The sequence below is a fragment of the Hylobates moloch genome, unplaced genomic scaffold (genome assembly GCF_009828535.3).
Source record: "Hylobates moloch isolate HMO894 unplaced genomic scaffold, HMol_V3 SCAFFOLD_8, whole genome shotgun sequence".
Lineage (NCBI taxonomy): Eukaryota > Metazoa > Chordata > Mammalia > Primates > Hylobatidae > Hylobates > Hylobates moloch.
In genome coordinates this window covers 68078042-68102465 of record NW_026652283.1, presented here as the reverse complement: position 1 = coordinate 68102465, position 24424 = coordinate 68078042, and the positions used below count along the sequence as shown (strand labels likewise).

The window sequence follows — 24424 nt, the reverse complement described above, 5'->3', positions numbered from 1 at the left end:
CTTAGCACCCACACACAAGAATGCTCGTTTTCAGATGGACTCAGCACTTGTGTTTCATTCTTGCTTGACACCACCAGCTGCATAATCATAAGCAAACAATTTTATCTCTCTAGGCTTCAATTTCTTTATTAGTAAAAATAAAGGTTGTGGGCTAGAGCTCTGATATTCCTCCTACCTCCTTTTTTTTTTTTTTTTTTTTTTTAAATTTTAGATGGAGTTTTGCTCTTATTGCCCAGGCTGGAGTGTAACGGCATGATCTCGGCTCACTGCAACCTCCACCTCTTGGGTTCAAGCGATTCTCCTGCCTCAGCCTCCCAAGTAGCTGGGATTACAGGCACCCACTGCCACGCCTAGCTAATTTTTGTATTTTTTAATAGAGAAGAGGTTTCACCATCTTGGCCAGACTGGTCTTGAACTCCTGACCTCATGATCCACTCGCCTCTGCCTCCCAAAGTGCTGGGATTATAGGCATGAGCCGCCGTGCCCGGCTGCCTCCAATTTTTTACGCTTGTTATTATCGGGTTTCATTTAAAAGGAGTCCTCAAGTGGGGAATCTTGGTTTCTCTAAGCCTTAGCTGGGTTTTGCACAATTTTTTTTGAGATCAAAAGAATTTTTAAAAATTGTTTGGAAAATGAAATGGTACCCTACTCTAAGACTTTGCACCCCAGGCAGAGGGTCATATAAGCAAATAATAACATTATAAGATGGATTCTGCACACATAAGTATATGTATAGACTTTTTTAGACCACAGAAGAGCAAAGAGCTCTCTCAGTCTGGAGAAGCTAAGGAGTGTTTCAATGAGGAGATATCTGAGCCGGAATTTCAAGGATAGAGGTCAGGAAAAAACATTGCAACTGAGGAAAGCATCTGCAAAGTCCCCAAGGTAGGTGACAGCATGACATATTCAAGGATTTGAAAGAGGAGAGCATTGAAGCTACAATATAAGCAATAAGAAGAGTGGTGCAAAATAAAATGTGAGGGACAGGAAAAGGCCAAATCAGCAGGGCCATGGAAAGGGTTTTGGTCTTTATCCTAAAAGCTACTGAAAGTCACTGAAGAGTTTTAAGCCAAAAGAAGATATGACCAGGTTTGAATTTAAATAAAATGGCTCTGACTAAAAAGGAAAAAGAAAGGATGTAAAATGAAAGCTAGGGGACATTGCAATAGCCAGGTGAAAGAGGATCATGGTTTGGTGGTAGCAGTAGGGATGGGAAGAAGTGGCTGATCACAGGGTTCCCAAGGAGGTAAAGAGAAAAGAATCTGTAGATTGATTGGATAGGAGAGTAAGGGAGAAGGAGATACTAAGAATGGATTCTAAGTGTTTGCCAAGAACAACTGGCTGGATGGTCTGGTCCTTGAGGGTACACTTACAGTGACCACAGTTAAGTCTTACTATACTGACACTTATGTGGAAATCATAGCAGAGATGTCGAGCAGGCAGTAGGCTACATGGGTCTGGGACTCTGAGGCATCTGTGCTGAGAATGTGGAAATAAGAATCATCAGCGAGTACTTAACTGAAGCCGTGGTTATGTATAAGATCACCTGTAGAAGAGCGTAGAAGAAGAGAAAGGGGCCTACGAAAGCCTTGAGAATGCCAACAGTAAAGAAGGATGAATCACAAGTGGCTGAGAATAAGAGGTTGGAAGAGAAACAGGAAACCTTTTCTCAGGTATTGACAAATTATCTTTCATCAGTTCTGCTTTAAGAAAGAAAAACTGAATAAGGAGACAAACTTCCATAGCCAAAGGGAAAGATAGAAATGAAAAGGCTCAAATATTCCATGTATGCAATGATCAATACTTGTATTACTAAGAATTCCCTCTATTAAAATTCTTACTTGCTACAGATTACACTATTCATTTACAAAGCTCCTACCATGTTTCCCTTTAGATGAAGTACACTTACCTACCAAGTGACTCTGAGCTTGACCATACGATCATGAATGTGAGGAAATGTGATACACACCATGGCCAAGCAGAGGCTTTAAATACACTTACATGGATTGGCTCCAGCCCTCTTGGGTTTCTGCCCTCCACCATAAGAACAACATGTTCCTTCAACCAGGGTCCTGCAATGAAAAGATACAAAGAGCAGAACCCAACATAAGCAATACATAAACGAATGTGATTTTTTTTTTTAATTTTATAGAGTCGAGGTCTCATTCGGTTGCCCAGGCTGGAATGCAGCAACCCAGTCATGGTTCACTGCAGACTTGAACTCCTGGGGTCAAGTGATCCTCTCACCTCAGCAAGAGGGACTGGGACTATAGGTGTGTGCCACCATGCCCAGCTATTTTTTCTTAATTTTTGTAGAGATAGGGGTCTCACTGTGTTGCCTAGGCTGGTCTCAAAATCCTGGCTTCAAGCAATTCTCCCACCTTGGCCTCCTGAAGTGCTGGGATTATAGGCATAAGCCACCATACCACACCTGGCCTGAATGTGATTTTTAGCAGCTGAGCTTTAGGGGCTGTTTGTTACTGCAGCAAATGCTGACTAATATACTTATCCACAGTGAGATATCTTTGACACTAAATCTACTTATTTTAAACTCCAGTCCAAAGAAGAAATAGCACTATTTGTCTAGATTGTATTATATACCTTGCACTAAGTGATTTATAGATATTATCTCATCCTAATCCTCATGACAATTATTTTCACCATTTTACATGAGCAAATAGGCTCAGATAAGTTAAATGCATTCCTCAGGATCACAAAGCTAGCAAATAAATAATGGAAATGGAACAAAAATTCATCTAACTGATTCCAAAGCCCTTGCATTCTCTATATTGCCATATTAATGAGTCTCCTAGAAATCAAAACCTAAGTCTCCCACATGGGAAATAAGACATATTAATACATTGGCAGTTGTGCTACTGTTGAGCAAGCCAAGAGCAACCAGCAGGAGAGTATTTACAGCTCTGGATCCGAAGCTCATATTGCCTCAAGCTCCACCTTCCTCTAACAAACTATCATAGCTGAGAAAATGGCAGCCTTATAGCTTGAAATTTGGTGAAATGTGGTACTCAAGTCAGGTCATACTGAAACATTGGAAACAAGGGTTTCATTTTTATCTCAATCTCTATAGCCGGGTGACATTTTGTAATAGCTCACTATGATCACCCCTTACGAATTCAGCTTGGTTTCCAACCTGATCCTTGGTCATAGGAGTCATAACTACCTTTCTGAATCTTGAGGCAAAGTTAAACCTTTAACATATTAAGGAACAAGGAGAAGCAAGATATAGTAATCACTTATCAGTGTCCATTTGTCCATTGAGGAGTTATGTGTCCTACTTGGAATTTAGGGCTGCCTTGCAGATCCCCTTATGAGACATTGTGGGGTCAGTGGTTGTGAGGAGAAAGAGTGAAAAAGTATAAGCTTTGAAGTCAAACAAATCTGGGTTTAAATCCTGTTCTGCCTCTAACCCACTTTGTGATCCTAGGAACTCGACTTTATTTCTCTGATCATCAGTTTTCTTGGTGTAAAATTCGGGTGATGGTAGCTAATTCAATTAGCTGTTTGAAGATAAAATGAACTGGAATATTCACTTCTTCTCTACTGTGAATCATCAGCTTCTGTCTTGGGCTGCAAGGAGACTCTGTGGCCAGGACTAGGGCCCTAAGATCTCCTCTCAAGTTCCTCCCCTCCCCTTTAATGGCATGCACAATCCTGTATAATCATCATCACAGGCACCAACAAGGTCAGGCAGCAAATCGTGAACACCCACTCTATACCAACATTTTTCTAACTCTAATGCTTACAACATTGAAGCAAAACAAATTGCATTACATTCATTTTAGATGTCAGCAAACTGAGAGGTTAAGTGGCTTGCCACAGCTCAGACCTGGTCCTCCTGACCCCCAGGCCCACGCCTTTCCCACTTGGCACACCGCCTCCTGCTCTTAGCTGCTCAGCTGGTTATCTCTGTCCATTGCTTTCAATGAGACCTCTGAGAAAAAAACAAGTGTCGCTGGCAGGACCACACAAACTCACAAGAAGGTATTGATTGTAAGAATTGTACACCAAAAATTAAGTCATTGCTCAGAAAAATTAAAGGAAACCTATATTCAGGGAGAAACATTTCATTCATGTACTGGAAGCTCGGTATTGTTAAGGTATCAGTAATTCTCCCCAAATTGATCTATGACATTATCCCAGCAGGTTTCTTTTCTTTTTTTTTTTTTTTTGCAGAAATTGAAAAGCTGATTCTAATACTTACATGGAAATACAAAGGACTCAGAGTAGCCAAAACAATTTGGAAATAAAAAGAAAGTTGGAAGACTTATAATTAATTGCAAAATGTATCATAAAGCTACAGTAATCAACACAGTATAGTACTGACTACAAAGATAAACATATAAATCCTTGGAACAGAATTGACAGTCCAGAAATAATCCCTTATATTTATGGTGAATTGATTTTCAACAAAGCCACCATGACAATTCAAAGGGGAAAGGATAACCTTTGCAAAAAACAGTATTGGAACAAATGGATATCTACATGCAAAAAGATTAATGTACACCCCTGCTCACATCATACAGAAAAAATAACTCAAAATTAATCACAAGCTTAAATGTAAGAGCTAAAGCTATAAAAGTTTTAGAAGAAAATCTAAAATCTCCTAAAATCTAGAAGAAAGTCTTCTTGATCTTGCGTAGGCAAATATTTCTTAGATAGGACACTAAAAGTATGACTCAAAAAGGAAAAAAAATCACATGTGGACTTCATCAAACTTAATTACTTCGAGCTTCAAAAGACACCATTAAGAAAGTGAAAGAACAAGCCACTGAGAAAATATTTGCAAATCATATATCTAAAAATGTACTTATTCAGAAATTGTAAAGAACTCTTACAACTAAATAATAAGACAAGAAACCAATCTGAAAATGAATAAAAGAGTTGAAGAGATATTTAGACACAGGAGATATATAAATGACAAATAATCCCATGAAAAAATGCCGACAGTATTGATTATTAAGAAAATGTAAATTAAAACCATAAGATACCACTGTACACCCATTAGAATCAGAAAGACAGACAATAACAAGAGTGGTGAGGATGTAGAGAAGTTGGAAACTTTATGCATTATGGTGAGAATACAAAATGCTATAGCCACTTTGGGAAACAATTTGGCTGTTTCTGAAATATAAATTTACCATACAACCCAGTGAGCTCACCCCTAGCTATTTATGCAAGAGAAATGACAGCATACGTCCACACAAAAACTTGTACACAATGTTCATAGCAGCATTATTTACAATAGCCAAAAAGTAGAAATAATCCAAATGTCCACTAACTGTTGAATAAATAAATAAAATGTGACATATCCACACAATGAACAATTCAGGAAAAAACAAAATACTGATACATGATACAACATGAATGGGCCTCAGGAATATTAAAGAAGCCAGACACAAAATACTACATATTGTGTGATTTCATTTATATGAAACATCCAATAAAGACAGAACTATAGTAACAGAATGCAGATTCCTGGTTGCCTGGATCTGGGGCTGGAAGCAGGAACTAACTGCAAATAGGTACAAGGGATTTCTGGGAGATGATGGAAATATTCTAAAACTGGATTGTGGTAATGGTTGCACAGCTCTGCAAATTTATGAAATCTCATTGAATTGTTCACTTAAAACAGATGAAGTTTATGGTATGCAAATTATACCTCAATAAATCTGTTTTTTAAAAGGTCTTAATGATTCCTTTGCAAAATATCAGAAACAAGGCAAAGGAGGCAGCCTGATAAATCTCCTCTCCAGCCTTTCTCCTTTGTGTCCTCTGGGAAGGACACCTGAGTTCCTATCTCTCCACACTAAGAACTGTCTCCCTAAGCAGCCTACAGCAGCTGTACTGGATTTCTCTGCCTAGAGACTTAGCGGCCCCAATTCAGGCTTCTGACGGCAAAGCTCACCTTGCAGAAATACTATAAGAGTTATAAATACTTTAGGTCTTTAGAGAGCTCAGTCAGTTCTCTGCTATGGCACTAGTGACCTAGGGCGAGGAAACTTCTATTCGTAGGTATACTGTCAGTGAGCAAGGCTGCAAGGCATTCTGGCATCATAACCTCTTTAATGGCATGGTTTGGACCCTTAAGACAACCATGCTCTATTAAAAACTAATTCCTACAAGCTAATTGCAGCCAGCACCCCAGAAAAACAGACTGGATGCAGGTAATTCAAACCAAAGTCCATTCATCAGGCATAGATGGGTTGGGGAACCTGACTTCAGAACAGGGAAAGGTTCTTAACCTCAGCTGCATAATTAAACTACCTGGTAAGCTTTTTAAAAAATACTACATCAGGTATAGTATTTTCTAGTAAGTCTTAATCACCACAGAGATATGGATTTAACTGGCCCATGTGGCTTAATATCTGTGTTGTTTTTAAGCTCCTCGGGCAATTCTCCTGCCCATCCAGGGCTGCAAATCACCAGCTTTAGGAGACAGGTTTCTTCCACCTATTCTCTACCAGTGACTCACTCAAAGCCCAAAATGCACTACTCCTTAAAAAAGGACTTTCCTCCCCATCTAGTAAGAGCAACAGGATAAAGATGGCTGAATGTCCGAAAACAGGATGTTGTCATTTGCAGTGTAGACACTGCCAATTTATCTCAATTTATCCCAAATGAGTTTATGTTGAGTGTATTGATTTATATGTCCTTAATCATGATACCCGAAAGAAGGGTGTCTAACATAACTGATAGTGGAGAGGCTAAAAGAAAAAATAAGTCCATTTTCAGTATTCAAGGACTTTTCTCCACAATAGGGAGGAAGAATAAAATTAATTAGCATCCAGTACAGTAGTAACACATTAAATATTAAAGGAAATAAGCATGCATTAATCTCAGACATCAGCAATCATGAGAATTTGGGACAGAGTCCCCTGCTGGCTTCAGTGGACAGGAAAAGCTTTGTGGAGGGGGCACAGTTCTATCTGGGCCTTATAGGACCAATAGAATGTGAATTGGGAAAGTGAAGGCACAAAAACAATCATCCAATAACAATAATTGCAATAGCCATTTACTATACTCCAGCTATTCTCTCATTTCGAGCATCCTTTTCTTTAAACCTTGTAACCACCTTATGATCCTCATTTTACAGATGAGAAAATGGGAGATTAGAGCACTTTAAAAAATTGCCGTGGTGGCTCGTGCCTGTATTCTCAGCTACTTGGGAGGCTGAGGCAGGAGAATCGCTTGAACCAGGGAGTCAGAGGTTGCAGTGAGCCAAGATCACGCCACTGCACTCTAGCCTGGGTGACAGAGCGAGACTCTTGTCAAAAAAAAAAAAAAACAACTACCCAAGTTCACAGTCAGCAAGCAGAGTTCAAACCCATGTAACCTGACTTCAGAATTCAGGTAGACAGGCCAAGGCAGAAAGGCAGAAAGGCAGAAACACAGACAGGAATCTCCCATTTGTGTGATGTGCAAAGATTCCAGCCTGCTAAGAAGGTTGGGTTCTTGTCACTAAAAGCCCAGAAGAGAAGAGAAAACTGCCTAACTAGGACAAGGTCGGATCATCCCCACAGCTCTACCCAGATATTAAGCCAACTGCAACAAGGAGAGCTGAATCAAAAGTCAACCAAAAAGGGATACCGTTTTTTGGAAACACAAGATGATAAAAGCATCAAATAGGTGAGCATGACTAGGGAAAGCACAGGTCCGGAGGTTCCCAAGGGGTGAAGTTTCACCAGAGGCTGTGAAAACGCTAAGAGCTGAGACTGGAAAAGAGTCACTAGGCATGAGTCTATGTTCCACCCATCAAGGACTCTCCAGGATGGTGTGAAGGGCAGAAGAGCTAGAAAAGGCAGAAGCTGTGTGGAGGACATTCACAGGAAGTCCACAGGACAGCACAGAATGTTGAGGCAAATAGCTAAGCCTGCCTGCCTTGGATGAATTACATTTTTCAAAATGCCTAGTTGAAAAGTAGTCAAAAGGTACTAGGCACCCAGTGTACCTGGGAGCGTGACCATGGAAGCATCTGTGAAAGGCACACAAAATATGTGAATTCTGCCTGCAAGGAATGCAGACTCTTGTCGGAGAGACAGGGAACACACACACAGAAAGAGAGCATGAATAGTAGTTTGGGTGATTTCCTCAAGTCATTGGAACCAACTGACAAAAGCCTCAATTATTTTGGCTTTTCCCAATCCTGCAATCTGAGAACAAGCAAAACACTAAGAAAGAAATAAAGGCAAAAAGAAGGAAGGGAGAAAGAGAGGAAAGGAGGAAGGGAAGGAGGGAGAGAACGGAAGGCAGGAGAGAAGAAAGGGAGGGAGGGAGGGAGAACCAAACTCATATAAGAAATTCATTAAGAGCAATGTTAAGTGTGAACCACGTACCATCTGCATCAGAGTCACCCTAGGTGCTTCATAACAAGACAGACCCTCTGAAGCAGGGCTTGGAAATCTGAACTGTTAGAAGTCCCTCAGAGAATGCTTAGGCACTCTGAAGTCGGAGGCCCACTAGTCTGGACACTGCCTAAGACCAGTCCACGTGTTCAGACCTCTGCATCTGCTGCTACATCTCCAGCTACCAAACTTTACCTGACAATCTCACATTCAGAAGAGTGGTCCTGAGGTGAGACAAAGTCCCAAGTCATCAGATAAATGTGAACTTACGTTCACAATTTGTCGTAGGCTTTGGAGTGAGGCAGACTCCAATGGAAAGCCCAGTTCTCCTTCTTCCTAGCAGACACTTTAGGGAAATTACTTAAACCCACTGAACGTCAGGGTCCTCATCTGTAAAATCCTCACAGGATGGTTGGGAGGGTGATCAGGTAAGAATCATGGCTTTCTCTAAGCTGCCTTTTATTTGCTGACTTTTGAGAGGGGACATCTTACTCAGGCACAGTCACATGTGCCTGTAGCCCTAGCTACTTGGGAGGCCAAGGCAGGAGGATAGCTTGAGTCCGGGAGTTCAAGGCTGCAGTGTGCTATAACTGTGCCTATGAATAGCCATTGCTTAGGCAACACAGTGAAACCCCATCTCTAAAAGAAAAAAAAAAACAGACATCTTAGAAAGATTCTTCAAATCCTAACCCTAGTTAGACATTGGACATTGAATGCCTCTCCTAGCCTCGACTAATGGAGAAAAAAATGCCCTTAAGTGTTTCATCTGTTTCATCTTACTCATTCCTCTGAACATTCTGCTGACATCAACAGCCTCCAGGCCTTTGCACATGCATGTCTTTCTTTATGAAGTACACACACACATGCACACATGTCTCTACACCCTGCTTAATCTATAAATCCACGTTCATCCTTCAACTTCTTGCTCAAGTATCACTTCTATTTTAAAATTTCCCAGACACCACAGCCTGCCCCAACTCACCCATTCTCACCGCAGTGACGGCTTCCAGAACCTGAACAAGCCACAAGTCTGATCTTGCCACACTATGATGACTGATCTTCTGGCTTCTCCCCAACAACCATGGGTTCCCCAAAAAGCAATACTTTGTAACCCTAGCACTTACTATCATGCCTAATGTCTAGCAAGTACGCACAATTTGTTGAGTTAATATATTCCACATGTAGCTGCTTCTCCAAGAAAACACCAAATGGCGGATGACGCCGGTGCAGCCGGGGGGAGGGGAAGCCGGAGGCCCCGAGGGCCCTGGGATGGGGAACCACGGTGGCTTCCGCGGAGGTTTCGGCAGTGGCATCTAAGGCCGGGGTCGCTGCCGTGGACCAGGCTGGGGCCGAGGCCACGGAGCTCGCGGAGGCAAGGCCGAGGATAAGGAGTGGATGCCCGTCAGCAAGCTGGGCCGCCTGGTCAAGGACATGAAGATCACTTCCCTGGAGGAGATCTATCTCTTCTCCCTGCCCATCGAGGAATCTGAGATCATTGATTTTTTCCTGGGGGGCCTCTCTCAAGGCCTAGGTTTTGAAGATTATGCCGGTGCAGAATCAGACCCGCGCCGGCCAGCGAACTAGGTTCAAGGCGTTTGTGGCCTTCGCGGACTACAGTGGTCACGTCGGTCTGGGTGTTAAGTGCTCCAAGGAGGTGGCCACTGCCATTCACAGGGCCATCATCCTGGCCTAGCTCTCCACTGTCCCCATGCACAGAGGTTACTGGGGGAACAAGATCGGCAAGCCCCACACCGTCCCTTGCAAGGTGACAGGCTGCTGTGGCTCCGTGCTCGTGCGCCTCATCCGCGCGCCCAGGGGCACTAGTATCGTCTCGGCGCCTGTGCCCAAGAAGCTGCTCATGATGGCTGGTATCGATGACTGCTACACCTCAGCCAGGGGCTGCACTGCCACTCTGAGCAACTTCGCCAAGGCCACCTTTGATGCCATCTCTAAGACCTACAGCTATCTGACCCCTGACCTCTGGAAGGCGGCTGTATTCACCAAGTTTCCCTATCAAGAATTCACTGACCACCTCGCCAAGACCCACACCAGAGTCTCCGTGCAGAAGACCCAGGCTCCAGCTGTGGCTACAACATAGGGTTTTTATACAAGAAAAAAAAAAAAAAGATATATATATATATAAAAAAGATATATATATATATTCCACCTGTAAAATATAAAATTATGACACTGATTTTTAAAGTGTTATATAACTTACTCATACTGTTGTTTTCAAAAGCCAGTTTAAGCCAGAGGGGGAAAAAAAATAATCACACTAGTTTGGTCTTTTTTAATCTGAATCAGAATTACTTGGCTTTATCCCCTACCTAATTCATTAGATTTGGCTCTGAATTGTAGAATCCACCTCATAAGTGGAAGATTTGCTGCCATCAAGAATATTCAGAAGACTCCCTCTGACTTCAGAGGCAATTCAACTCAGTTCAATGAACACTAAGCTAAGTACTGAAATTCTACAAAAAGGATCATTCCAAAAACACAGCCTCTCTGATGGAACCAGAGCTCTCCTCCAAAGGTGCTAACTTCTTGTTTGGCTGACAGTCTCTTCCCCAGACCGTCTCTTGGTGTGTGTGTTTTTATCATAATTCTAACACAAAGAGTAAGAGCCCCATTTCTACCCGTGGGTGCTACCCAAGCTTACCTCGCTGCCCCAAGGCCAAAGTGCCCCCTTTATGGATCACTGCTCATGCCCTTCCCCATGCCTGAGTTTACCTTTACATTCAAGCCATTAATGGTCATTTCTCCAAATTCTACTAAATTAATAGCTACCATTTACTGAGTGGCTCTATGTGCCAGATACCCTATTAGAGGTTTTATACACACTCTAGAATCTTAAATCTCAAACAACCTATGATCAAGTGTTATAAGTATCCTCATACACAAGCAACTGAGTAAGTGATGGAACCAGGTGTGACTCCAAAGCTCATGTTAACTGTGGAATTACACATCTTCCACTAGCTCATTAAATATTCACTTAATACTCTATGGATGTGGTGTTATTATCTCATTTTACAGATGAGGAAACCAAAGTATAGCAAGGTCATAAGACTTCTCAGACTAGTTCCAAATTATTTAAGCCCCTCCAGTTACTCATAGCTCTTTAGCTATGAGAAATTGATCAACGGTTGATGAAATTGATCAACAGTTGATCAATTTGATCAACAGTTGATCAAATTGACCAACGGTTCAGCCAACGCAGCACATTTCTATACCCAGTTCATGACCCATGGTTACCGCTGCTGTCCAGACTATTACACCAGTGGAATCGAGTCACAAGACCATGCTTACCACAAGCTTTGAAATAAGAGAAAATGGAAAAAAAAAAAAAATCTTGCTAACATAGACAAAATTGCAGCCAACCAGGAAGAGGCCAGGCTGAGAGGTGAAGATAGATGGACCCTCAAGACACAATCAAGCCTTACTAATATATCTATGGTCTTCTCAGCCACATGAGGAGTTAAATTGCCACTTTTACTTTAGTTTGACTTGGCTATAGTCTGAGGGTTTATGTTGAAATCCTAATCTTCAAGGTGATGGTATTAGGAGGTAGGACCTTTGGGGAGGTGATTAGGTCATGGCATAGAGCCCTCATTAATAGGATTAGTGCCCTTGTAAAAGAGGCCTGATCTGCCATGTGAAGACACAGCAAATAGGTGCCATCTATGAACCATAAAACAAGCCCTTACTGGACACCAATCTGCCATCACCTTGATCTTGGATTTCCCAGCTTCCGTTAACAGGGAGAAATAAATTTCTGTTGATTATAAGCCACCTGGTCTATGGTATTTTGTTATCGCAGCTTAGATTAAAATAACTTCACTTTTCAACTGTTGCTTACAACCCAAAGAGTCCTATTTAAGACAAAAATGAACACCTGCAAGGTGAAACAATAAAATAGTGTGGATGACTTTTTTAAACTCACATACCAAGGTTTGTTCATCCAAATGACAGCAGTTCTTTTCGAAGTAGTTATCTTAAGGAAAATGAAGTTGCAAGTAAGTAGGCAACCAGAGGAAATGCTATGAAAAAATGCCCCCAAATTGTGGTATTGATCAAGCACTGGCCAGTATTTTGGAATGAATGATGTACATGATTTTGCAAGCCTAGTTGCTTCATGTTGTCATAGGGAGTAGCTCAAGGGACAGAAAGAAAAGTACTTGCTTCTACTCCTATTAAAACTATAGGCTCTTGCTCTGTCAGTCTATTCTGAACATTGGTATAAAATTAATGAATAATCAGCTTCCTATCCCTGAAGTAATAGCCTGAAGCTTGCATATAAAGTACCAAATCTCAATAAAATCAAACCTAAAGTCCCCAGATGTTCAGATAAGTCATATGCCAGGGTCTACCTTTGGCCCCAGATTCTCCTGTTCCCAGCCTTGACTCAGCTGAGACTCAGTGGCTTCTCTCCTGGGACAAGATCAACGGTTCAGCCAAGGCAGCACATTTCTATACCCAGTTCATGACCCATGGTTACCACTGCTGTCCAGACTATTACACCAATGGAATCGAGTCACAAGACCATGCTTACCACAAGCTTTGAAATACGAGAAAATGGAAAAAAAAAAAAAAAAAAAAAAAAAAACTCCCTTTAAAGCTGCGCTGTTTCTCTTCCTGTGAATAAAAAGAAATTCATGGTCCTTACTCAATTACAGAAGGATCAGATTAGCACCAGGAAGAATTTCCTAAGTATAAGAAGAAAAGAAGAACCTGTGAAGTGAGGAGTCTCACAATGCAAACCTGAGACTTTAGCTCAGGCCTGAGTGTGGCCTCCAACTACAGAGCTGAGGCAAGAAGAGAGAAACTTCTCCTTTGCGTATTCTTCAGAGTTGTATTTGGCATTGTTGAGTTTGGGTTCAACGCATTGTTGACCTCTCTTTCCCTGCCTAATGCACATGAGAAAGTGAAAACTTGGATTAACATATTACATGTTAATGAGCCCATGTAACACACATAAAGCTGGACTAGTTGCAGAGAAGCATTAAATCTAAAGAAAGAAGAAGTTGGCCTTCAAAGAGATCTGAAAACTGAAATTGTTACTGCAATTTCTTTAAAAGGCACCAAGGGAGCATTCCTTTCATAATAAAAATAAAATTTCTCAAGACCCTCTTTCCCCATCCTCTTCCTACTCTCTCGTGAGAACAGACGTGCTACCAACTTCATGTCTCACACTCCCCCAAACACCCAAAAACTAGCTCTCAAATCTCAGCCTGCATTTGCTGTCATCCCCTTCCTGTTTCCCTTTCTGGAATATTCTTCTCTCTCTCCAGTACCTCTCTGCCCTAACCAGTGTAGCTCAATCATTCAATTCTCCCTTCTCATTATCAGATACCACATAACAAAAGCAGCTGCCCATCCAAGAAACCTACTTTCTTTTAGAAGGCAGGAGGAATGGAAAGATTCTCAATGTGCATATGTAATTTTTTTGTCTTTGTCACATTTGCTCACCAAGATGAAGACTTAAATATATGGAAAGAGGCTGAGATCTGAAGTCAGATGACCTGGATTGTCTCAGTCACTGCGTGTGACTTTGGGGCAATTAAGCTAAGCTTTCTGGCCTTTGTTCCTTTTTGTGTAAGATGAGGTCATGGTAATGCCTTCTTCACAAGGGTATGGTGATGATTGAATGAAAAAACATGTTTTGTCATAGGAATAACAAACCTTAAAGTGTTTTATGTACATGATTTCCAATCCCACTGGCTTTAATTCTTTACATTGGTTAGAATATTATATATACATCATTCAATGTTATTATAGAAAGTTTAATCAGCTACTTGGAGATACAGTCTGTTAAGTCTGTCACTCTTCACAATCTTGACTAAGGTCTTAAAGATTGGTTACCTTTGCTTGTGCAGTGAGTCACCTGATTCTACCAACCCATTTTGGCATACTCCATATATTGGAATCCAGAGTCTTTAGACCATCAATTATAAATTTAAATTCCTAATTCTCAACTCCAGACTTTATATAAAATATCTAAACTCCAGGTGCCATATAAAATTTATAAAATTTCTGACCACAGCACAAAAGGTGTTTCTGACTTGAGCCCCCCTTTTAAAAAGAGAGTCCCATCTAATTTCTTATTCTATAAATCAAGACCCCTGTCACCTTCAAGTTTCTAATGAACAGCAGGCAAAGGTATCAGACACAGGTTAAAAGAGGACAGGAAATAAATGGGGCCAAATTAGAAGGGAAAAGCATGTAGAACTCAAAACCAAAGAAACAAAGAATTAAGGAAAAGCACTAGAGTGCTTACACAAAAATACCAAAACCATTCCTTCTAAAATAGAATATGAAAAAAATGTGAGCACATGTGAATTTACTGATTTGCAGTGAAAATGATTCCAAATCAATCCCTTTAGATTCCATGTAGGAAGGTGTAATTGTGAATAAGTCAGAGATTGGGTAAAAGACGATATAAAGAGAGAGAGGATGAAAGCACAAAGTGATATTCAAGCTGACAGAGGGTGGCACCCATAGCTAGGACCTTCCTAATCTTTGAGCTTCTCATTTGGGATATGGGTACCTATGGACCAGGCATGAAAAAAATAAGACAGCCCCTGCAGTACTTGCTCAAGAAATGCAGCAGGTGGTGAGTATCTTTTCCTCCCCTCCTCCAGGATGGGCTGTGCTTCACCTTTTGATGAAGATGTGGCATTTACTTTGGTTCACAGCTGCCTGTTGGCTAACCTATCACTGAGTAGAGGGAAAAAGATAGACAAGAAAGATTGGGTATAAGCATCTGGGAAGGATATGCTATCTTCATTAAAGAAGACCAAGAGAAATTAAATCTGTTGTTGATTATTTGCCTGGCATAGGAACTAGCAAAGAGAGCAATTCAATAGTCTTTTTTTAGCCCAAAGGATCAATTTAGCTCTGCGCAAGCAGGTAAGAGGCTAAGAACTCCAACTGTCCACATGCTCAAATTATAAAGTTTAAATTTGACATTGAAACCTAAATAAACATAATGCCATACGACATTTTCCATTGATGTTTCCCTTGAATTCCACTCCATTTTGCTTAACAAGCAGCTCATCCACATGTGGCTAGAGAAGAAAATACCTCAAAGGCCAGAGAAGGCCAAAGAGACCCATGCAGGATAGAAGGCTCAGCCATGGAAACTCCATACTCCAGATTGAATTTCACGAGCAGGACAGACAGGCACCACCAAACTGGGTCCAGTGTCCTGGCTATGGCTTCTAATTCCCTAACCTGGTTCTATCTATGAGTCAAGGGAAAATCTAGAAATAGTATACAGTCACCAAACATGAAGACATTTCCAAGAGATCCAGGATTCCATTCCAAAGAAAAGCACCTTTTCCTTTTACCTTGCTATCTACCCACCTTCAAAGGCGCATTCTAAACATTGCCTCTGCAGAGGGTGACTACATTAAACATTTCAAAAGTAACCAGACTGGATGTTGCGATACCCCAGAGAACTGCAGATTTTTCCCCAAATAAGAAAATGTAGCTCTTTAGAGCATATCTGAGAAACCAAATATCTGCTTAAACCCTTCTGTCACAGACACTGACACTATTCAAAATGAACTTTTCTCAAACATTAGCTATAGGTCTTTACCATCTAGCTGAGATGTCAGGGCACTAGAGAGTCTCTATCTAAAGAGATAATTAAGAAAGAAATATCCAGAGTTTGCACAGTATCTGACAGTGACACCAACCGCCCATTGAAATGCTCTCTTTGCCAGATCTGTCCATTCATTCAATAAATAAATATTCAATAAAAACACCTGCATATAGAACACCCATGTGGCAAGCAAAGTGAGAAATTAAAAAGTAGCTTAAAAATAGACCTTGCCTTCAAAAACTAAGACATATATAACCCTCCCCACCCCCCAAAAATAAGGTAGAAAGCATTAATTGCCCTAAGAGGGGTATAAAGTGCCACACTCATGTGAGTTCAGAGAGGCTGAAATTATTTCTGATGGAAAGAGTCTAGAAAAATTTCACAGAGGAAAATAGTATTTGAGATGACCTTTGAAGGGTAGCCAGGATTTGAACCTGAAAGATGAAAGCAAAGTGCATCCAGGTGGAAAGATTGTTCTAAGCAATGAATCTAAGGAAACAAACACAGGAAACAACACATTTGTTTCAGTCTGGCTGGAGAATAGGCTGCAAGGCACATAATTTGGGGAGGGGGGTAGAAAAATAAGTGACAGCCATTTTATAGATGGCTTTCGATAGGAATTTGGAATTTATGTCATAAAAAAGAGCCACTGAAGGTTTCTGAGCTGGGGAGTGGCGTGCCAAGGGTGAGGCTTCAGAAGGATTAATTGGGCAAGGCAGATTAAAGGAGAATGTGAGCAGAGGCAAGAAGACTAATCAAGATAGAAATACAATGATGTGGGTAAAAAGCAAAGAACTGTGGTGTCAGAGAAGGCAAGGAGAGGAGGAGGTAGATGAGAGAAACGTTGTCAGGTTAGGGTCACCATGATTTGCTCATGTGGAAGAAGGACATGAAAGATAATCCTGATGGGTGTATTTTGGATGTCTGAAAAGATAATAATATTATCAACAGAAAAGGAACTCAGAAAGTGAAGATGCCTGTAGAAATCTCAAATGCTTATGTTTGGTCATCCACTGGAAATGTGGGTCTGGTGCCAGGAAGTCACAGAGGTATCTTTGGAAGACCAAAGATCCTGTTCAGTCCCAGTTACCTTATCTCTGTGACATTTGCCATTGTTGACCCTCTCCTCCTTGAAATTTTCCTCTTGGGTTTCTAGACAGTATCCATTCCTCATTTCCCTCTTCCCTCTATGGCAATTCTTTCCGTCTGCATGAGCTCTTCTTCTCCTACTTGTCCCACAAATGGTTGTATTCTCCAGAACTGCAGCCTCAGTCATTTGCTGTTCTCATTGCACATCCTGTCCCTGAAGCCTCATCTATACCTGTTGCTGCAGTTACCACTTCCATGTGGATGGCTCCTGCAGAAAGCAGTGGTTAAGGATGCAGATGCTAGTATCAGCCTCGGTTCACATTCCAGCCCTACTTCTGGCTGGCCATGTGACTTTGGACAAGTCACGTACCTAATCTTTCTCATCTGTAAAATGTGGCTATGGAATTGTTAAGAGGATTTAACATGAGGATTAATATGAAATCTGGTACAGTGTAAGTCCTCAGTAAATGGTAATTATTATTGAACAAAATCTGTAACTGGAAATCTAGATCTCTCTCTTGATAGCCAGTTCTACATAGTCAGTTGTCACCTGGGCAGGATCCGTCAAAATCCCGAAGTAAACTCATTGTCTTTCTCACCTCCCATAACCCTGCCCCTCTGTATTCCCAACATTCATTCTATCATCCAAATTAGAAGCCTGGGAATCATCCCACATTTGTCCCACTCCTTTACCCCCACATCCATCTGTCATCAAATCCTATAAGATACAATGCCAAACTACTAAACATGGCATGAAAACCTCATCATTATCTCACTCCTGCTTTTTGTCCAAACTCATTTCCCACCACTCTCTCATTCCCCAATGCACTCACATCCTGTGGTTCAGCTTCATATCAATGTACTTGCCGTTCCTCACAAATATCAAGCCACCTAATATGAAGGTCTTTGCACATCTCTTTCGAATAGCCTTCTTCCAACTTCCCATACCCAATTCAGATAATTCCTATTGCCTTTAAAGACAGCTTGTGTCACCTCCCTGTGAAGGCTTTCTTGGCTACCAGTGGGCAGGTAAGTGGCTTTCTCTCTATTTCTTATAACAAAGTGTATTTCCCTATGGTGGTACTTACCACATTAGAATTACTGATTTGCTTGTCTCTCTTCTCCAATAAATTGTGAGGACTTACAAGAAAGGATTGTGCTTCATTCATTGTTCAACTCTCCTTCCTCTGCCCTCCCTCTATCACAATACATAGCACATGGAAGGTACTTAATTTTTTTTTCTTTTTTGAGATGGAGTTTCGCTCTTGTTGCCCAGGCTGCAGTACAGCTGCACAATCTTGGCTCACCACAACCTCCGCCTCCCAGGTTCAAGCGATTCTCCCACCTCAGCCTCCCAGGTAACTGAGATTACAGGCACGTGCCACCAGGCCCGGCTAATTTTTTTTGTATTTTTAGTAGAGACGGGTTTCTCCATGTTGGCCAGGCTGGTCTCAAACTCCCAACCTCAGGCGATCCGCCCACCTCAGCCTCCCAAAGTGCTGTGATTACAGGTGTGAGCTAGCTCGCCAGGCATTTATTTATTTATTATTTATTTATTTGAGACAGGATCTTGCTCTGTCACCCAGGTTGGGGTGCAGTGGTGTGATCACAGCTCGCTGCAGCTTTGACCTCTTGGGCTCAAGTGATCCTCCCACCTCCTTCCCAAATTACTAGGATTACAGGCTTGAGCCACCTCGCATGGTTAGGTTTTTTGTTTGTTTGTTTCTGTTTTTTGAGATAGGGTCTCACTCTGTCACCCAGGCTGTAGTGCAGTGGTGCAATCTCAACTCACTGCAGCCTTGACATTCCAGGCTCAAGCAGTCCTCCCACCTCAGCCTCCATAGTACTTAGTACTGTAGATGCACACCACCATGCCCAGCTAATTTTATATTTTCTAGAGACAAGGTCTCACTGTGTTGCCCAGGCTGGTCTTGAACTCCTAGACTCAAACAGTCAACCTGCCTCAGCCTCCCAAAGTGCTGGGATTACAGGTGTGAGCCACTGCCCCTGGCCAATTATTATTATTATTATTTTTTTAAGTAGAGATAGGGTTTCTCCATGTTAGCCAGGCTGGTCTCGAACTCCTGACCTCAGGTGATTCATCCACGTCGGCCTCCCAAAGTGCTGGGGTTACAAGTATGAGCCACAGTGTCCGGCCCAATTTTTTTAATATATAAATAAATGACTAAATACAGACAAACCAAGATAATCCTAGTGGTTTCCTGCTCTCTTTTTTGTTAGCATGATTAGTCATAGAATTCATGTAGCTTGACTTCAAAAGTTTTTCTGGTTTAGTCCATCCTCTGGAATAATAACTAATAGTTTCTATCCTATTTTCTAAGATACATGTATTTTAAAGCTAATGGGATATTTGATCACAATCTTCTGCTGGGGTGTTAAATAAAAGAAACCAAAGCTTTGTTTCATTTTATTTTTCTATGGTGTCTTTCCTGCATTCTCCAAATGTTCTCTGGTTAATCACTTGATCCACACCGAATAAGTCAAATGAACTCACCTGACGAAATGCAAAGGAAAGCCTGTAAGAACTTTAAGTTTGCAAATACAATTAGACTCTCTTTAATTCAAATAGTTGGATAATGCTATTCCCTAAGATTGTCATTCAGAATACCAACTCTCATTGTACTGAGGGGAGAGAAGATGCATAGAAACTCCAGGTGACAAAATATTTAAAAACACAGAACATTTTTTTCAAATGTATTCTTCTAATTTAAAGATGACACATCTTACTAAGGGGGGATGAGAGCAACAAAACCGCTCCCAGTTATTACAGTGAACCTGCCAGAAGACCAGTCTTTGATGCCTATCAGCAGTCTCTGTCTATAGAAGCTGTTCCAGCTTTCATCCAGCCTTCTGGGTCCACTTCTCCACTCTCATTCCTCACATCTTGACCCTTGGAGATCTCCTACTGGAAAGTGCTCTTTCCTGCCATCACACTCCCAGGCCCCTACCAGGGACCCAGCCCCAGTGGGGCTTAATAGGCACCTTGGCATGGTAGTCTGGTGCCTTAGACTTTCTTTCTTTTAATTGAGGCAGAGTCTCACTATGTTGCCCAGGTTGGTCTCGAACCCCTGGGCTCAAGCATTCTTCCTGCCTCAGCCTCCTGAGTAGCTGGAATTACAAGCCACATGCCACTGCGCCCAGCCAGTTACCCTAGACTTTTTGACGAAAAGAAAAAGTTTCCCAGGTTAAGAAAATGAGCCATAGATAATTACAATTGTAGCACCAAAAAGGAAACTGGCTGACAGACAGCGGCTCAGAGATCAGTGACTTAGACAATGCTGCCACCTATCGATCAAAAATGGAATTACGGCTGGTCTTTTCACCAAATTTAGAGCGAGTTAATGGAACATTTCACATGGATTTGGAATAGGTAGTCACTGAATTGTTATTACCATCATTACTGGTGCTTCAACAATAAGTTTTTTCTAGTCCTAACACAATCACAACTAAATCCTATGAGCAGCGCGTGCGGCAGAAACTGAGGATGTGGAGTAGGAAAGTAGAGTCATGAATGTGAAGGAGTAGGTACTCTAGTACTTTTCCTTAATTCTGGGAATGTGGAGTAGGAAATCAGTTCAAATCCTGAAAGAGGGAATAAAGGCTGAGAAAAGCGCCCTTATTAGAAAAACAGATGGAGAAAGAGGAAGATAACAGCACCAGGAGACTAAGCACCTCCCATACACCACACACTGACTCAACGAGGTACATTCACATAAGGAATCTAATTTAATCCCCAATAAAACCCTGCCAGACTAGCATTTTTGTCTCCATTATTGGGTCCCTATTATTAGAGTGTAGCCAAAAAAAGGTATAGATTTGCATAAGCTCACAGCTCAGACCCAGCAGGGCTGGTTTGAACTCAGGTCTGTCTGCCCTGTCACAAAAGCCCATTCTCATTCTAACAGGCCAAAACCACCTATTCTCACTTTTCAAATGTTTTAAGGCAAATATTGAGTACATAAGATTGTTCTGATTACAGTCTCCTGCTGGGGTGTTAAATAAAGGAAACCAAAGCTTTAAGGGATGCCTATGCCGGGAGCTTTGGTGCCACGGATTCTCTTTATCCAGTAGGGGCTGTTTTTTTCCTTTCTCCTTCCTGCCCCATTTTCCTCCCCCCTCTAAAATCCTCTGCCTAACTATAGATACAGTACAGTAGCAACAGCCACTATCTACATGTGGCCATTGGTACTTGAAATTAGGCTAGTCCAAATTGATATGCACTATACATGCAAAATGCACACTGGATTTCTGGGACTTCATATAAAAATTTTTAAATCCCATTAATTATTTTTATATTGATTACACAGTGACATGACACTATTTTGGCTATATCCAGTTAAATAAAGTATGTCATTAAAATTCATTTCATCTGTTTTATTTTTTAACAGGACTACTAGAAAATTTTAAATTACATATCTGGATGTCACTGTATTTCAACTGGATAGCGCCGGTTTAAAGACATGCAAACATGCTTTTGTAAAGAAAGGCATTTCATACATTAATTAGTATAAGATCACAGGCATGAAACCAAAATCTATTTCCTGCTCAGTTGATAGGCAGAAAACTGCCATCTGAGGTTCAATTAAGACAACTATAATTATTAACCGGGAGCTTCTCATCGTGAGCAAACTAATGAAGCCTGATTTTCTCTGGTTGTATGCCTTGTGAGTGACTGATTTGTTCACTAATTATCCCAAAGTTTTTTATCCTGCAGATTACATTAATAATAGTGTGATTTATATACCAGAAGAATATGCTCTATCAGGCTCAACAATAACTTCACATTTCTCATATTAGAGAAAGCTGAGCTATTACTATTCCCCTCAGAAGTATGTTCCTAAGACACTGCAGAATCTTCTCACCCCTACCTAGTTCAATGTCTTTAAAGCAGATAGAAATGTCATTGTGAACTAAATGCTAGTCACATCCTAGGATTAAACCAGTTCACCTCAAAGGCTTATTTGCAGGCTAACCAGGGTTCCTTACAGCTTTTTCTTATCAAAAACAACCCTGGAAAAATGGACTTAGAGAAATCTACAGGCCAATGGACTCCTAAAGACAAGATACAGTCAAAGTTTCTAACCAAGAATTAAAAGATCAGGCTTATTCCCTAGGTTGACAAACAATTGGTCCAAACCATATGGAGTTGCTCCTTCTACTGAGCCCTCAGCACAGTGGTACCTGAGACTAGACTTTATGAGCAAGGTTCTTGGGCAGGCAGAGTGCATTCTGGGATGGCAGAAGACATTCTGCCTGTCCAAGAATTTCAAAGAGCCTCCACCTGCCCCTTGGAGTCAGGGTCTATGTCAATCACAATGCCGAGTTTCCAGACAGGAGGAGAATGGACTAATTAATTTCTCAAGTTCACCTTCAAAACCAGACTGTGATCCCCCACTTTCAGCATAAGGGAACAACCCAATAAGTTAAATTGAAGTTTAAAAAAAAAAAAAAAAAAACCCTGGTCTGAGGTTTCCTAGGAACCCATTTGAACAGTGCACAATACAAACTCAACAGACATCTTCTGCCAGTTCTTTTCAATTTTCTCTGCTATGTGTGATATTTTCCATGGATGAGACCAGAGATGTTTGGTTGTAAATGATTGTCAGATGTTTAAACAATTTTGTTGCTGAAACATGATAATTTCCAGAAGCCCCTTTTCTGTACACGGTATCTTTTGCTAAGACCCACCACAAAGAAAATGAGTTATACAAGAAGAATGGCAGAAGATCTGGAAATTAACCAAAAAAAAATGGACCATAACATGCCTCAAACAAAACCAAAAAAAATCATTAATAAGAAACAGGCCAGTATCTAAGGGTCATGGAAAGAATACACATTGGGTTCCCAGCAGCTGGCTATGTTTCAAAGTCAGTAACCTCCAACTTGTCAGGGAAGATTGTGGTTAATGCTGTGAAAGACATGTGCTGAAAGATTTCTAGTTGCCCTTAAATTCCTGAATTTCTAGTCAGGATATTATACCACACATGTGCAAAACAGAAAAGTCTGGTAAAGTCTAAGTGGGTCCTGCTGTAAGTGTATAAAAACTTATAAAACCAATACATTAGGTAATCACCTATATCAAAAAAGGATTAACTCAAAAATATTTTAAAATAAAAATTTCCCTATTCACATAGTAGGTTGAATCATATGAAACTGCAAATATTTGACTCTTTTTGACCCAAAAACCCCCAAATTCTGGCAATTCAAGCTATACATTTCATTAACAACATTGGCACTAAAAATTTAAAGAGAGTATTAGGCATCCCTACAAAAGGTTGCAGAAATAAAATTTTTAAAAAAATGTATTTCTCAAATTACAAAGTCAACAGGAAATTATTTTGTTCAATGTTTTCTATTTTTAGATGTATAATTTTTTTCAGTGACATACTTATAGCCTCTTTTAATCTGAATACCACAGGATACAATCAGTGATAACTAAGAAGAATTTTTTTTTTTTTTTTTTGAGACAGGGCCTCACTCTGTAGCCCAGGCTGGAGTGCAGTGGCAGGCACAATATCGGGTCACTGCAACCTCCACCTTCTGGGTTCAAGTGATTCATGTCTCAGCCTCCCTGGTAGCTGGGATAACAGGCGTGTGCCACCAGGCCCAGCTAATTTTTGTATTTTTTGGTAGAGATGGGGTTTCACCTGAACTAAAAATTTCAGTAATAAATTTGGCAATGCCTAAAATAATAGTAATACACTTCATGTTTGTATATTTTTTTATATTTCAAAGTAGCTTTAAATGAAATGACTCTATTAAGCCATTTCTCCAAATCCTTGGTGTGAAAATGAGACAAAGATGGAAGAAAGAGAGAGAAAGAAAGAAAGAAGGAAAGATGGACTAATTTTAATTATCGGAATTTAGACATCCAAATGAGGATTGTCTTTCAAAGGACTCCCTATAAGTACATATCTAATTCCAGGTGACACTACCACACTGATCAGAATGTTCATGGAATTCTTCTTTGGAATCACTTTCCAAGTTACATAAGAAAACCAGTACATTCTTTAACAATCATTTTTTCTTTTTCTTTTTAAATTCCAAAATGGGGTGTCTAGCTAGATCAGTTGGTAGAGCATGAGACTCTTAATCTCAGAGTCATGGGTTCGAGCCCTATGTTGGGCGCTGTGTTTCTCAGCATTTTGGGAGGCCGAGATGGGCAGATCACTTGAACTCAGGAATTCAAGACCAGCCTGGCCAACATGGCAAAACCCCGTCTCCACAAAAAAATACTAATATGAGCCAGGTGTGGTGGCACATGCCTGTAGTCCCAGCTACTTGGGAGGCTGAGGTGGGAGGATCACTTGAGCCTAGGAGGTGGAGGCTGCAGTGAGCCGAGAGCGCC

At 41.0% G+C, this 24424-nt stretch overlaps 1 non-coding gene and 1 pseudogene across 1 annotated transcript; both read left to right on the top strand.

Annotated features, from left to right (window-relative positions):
• The first annotated feature begins 9571 nt into the window (after positions 1-9571).
• LOC116473302 (small ribosomal subunit protein uS5-like) lies at positions 9572-10461 on the top strand (annotated as a pseudogene).
• Positions 10462-24131: 13670 nt separating this feature from the next.
• TRNAK-CUU (transfer RNA lysine (anticodon CUU)) lies at positions 24132-24204 on the top strand. The gene has a single exon. It is a non-coding gene; the product is annotated as a tRNA-Lys (tRNA).
• Positions 24205-24424: the final 220 nt, after the last annotated feature.